At 47.6% G+C, this 1,169-nt stretch overlaps 1 non-coding gene across 1 annotated transcript; it reads right to left on the bottom strand.

Moving 5' to 3' along the window:
- Positions 1-463: 463 nt before the first annotated feature.
- Positions 464-600, bottom strand: LOC119942993. The gene has a single exon (XR_005455482.1). It is a non-coding gene; the product is annotated as a small nucleolar RNA SNORA7 (small nucleolar RNA).
- Between the last annotated feature and the right edge of the window lie 569 nt (positions 601-1,169).

Genomic DNA, 1,169 nt, shown 5'->3' with positions numbered 1-1,169 from the left:
TACTGCACCCTGCCCTCTCAAGAGTTGCTGGCATTTGCTAAGTGCTTATAATGTGCCAATCAATCAATCATATTTTTGAGCACTTAGTGTGTACAGAGCACAGTACTAAGCACTTAGGAGATTGCAATATAACAGAGTTCATAGGCTTCCTCCCTGCCCACCAGGATCATTCTAGTAAACACAAGACAAGCAGGTTGGACACAGTTTCTGGTCTGCATTGGGTTCATAGTCTACTTGTCTGGTCTTACGCCATCGACTCACTTCTGACCCATAGTGACACCACAGACACATCTCTCTGAGGACGCCCTGCTCTACATCTGCAGTCATTCTGGTAGTGTATCCATAGAGTTTTCTTGGTAAAAATATGGAAGTGGTTTATCATTGCCTCCTTCTGCGCAGTTAACATGAGCCTCCACCCTTGACTCTCTCCGATGCTGCTGCTGCCCTGCATGGGTGAGTTTTAACTTGTAGCAGATTGCCTTCCACTCGCTAGCCACTGCCCAAGCTAGGAATGGAACAGATAGGCCTCTGCTTGACTCTCCCTCCGTAGCCAAGACTGGCAGGGTGCTGGAAACTCTCCAGGTGTGAGCCTGAGAGGGAATCACAGTCTACCTAGGAGGTATTTAATTCCCACTTTACAGATGAGGAAACCGAGCCACAGAGAATACATGGATTTGAGATTGCATATAGGGCACTCTGAGCTCTGCAAAAGAGAAGTTTTAATTCAGTCCTGTTGGGCCACATTCCTGTACCTGTTCCTGCCTATTAAGGACCCAAGCACAAACTTGAGAAAACCAAGACAGAATGTCCTGTACCAACTTCCTCCAACTGGTGTGCTCTCCATAATGTATTCTGCTGATGTCTTGGTAATCAAGGAACAGATGTTCAGCAACGAGTCCGCCCTTGGCAATATCCATTAATTGATGTGGTGTGTTTTTCATGGAAGCTTTTTAAGGGTTTTTATCATTGAGAAGCAACATGGCTCAGTGGAAAGAGCCCGGGCTTTGGAGTCAGAGGTCGTGAGTTTGAATCCTGGCTCCGCCACATGTCTGCTGTGTGACCTTGGGCAAGTCACTTATCTTCTCGGAGCCCCAGTTACCGCATTTGTGAAATGGGGATGATGACTGTGAGCCCCACGCGGGACAACCTGATCACCTTGTGTCCCCCCA

The sequence above is a fragment of the Tachyglossus aculeatus genome, chromosome 21 (genome assembly GCF_015852505.1).
Source record: "Tachyglossus aculeatus isolate mTacAcu1 chromosome 21, mTacAcu1.pri, whole genome shotgun sequence".
Taxonomy (NCBI): Eukaryota; Metazoa; Chordata; class Mammalia; order Monotremata; family Tachyglossidae; genus Tachyglossus; species Tachyglossus aculeatus.
Note: the sequence above shows the minus strand (reverse complement) of the source record. Positions and strands in the feature narration are given on the sequence as shown.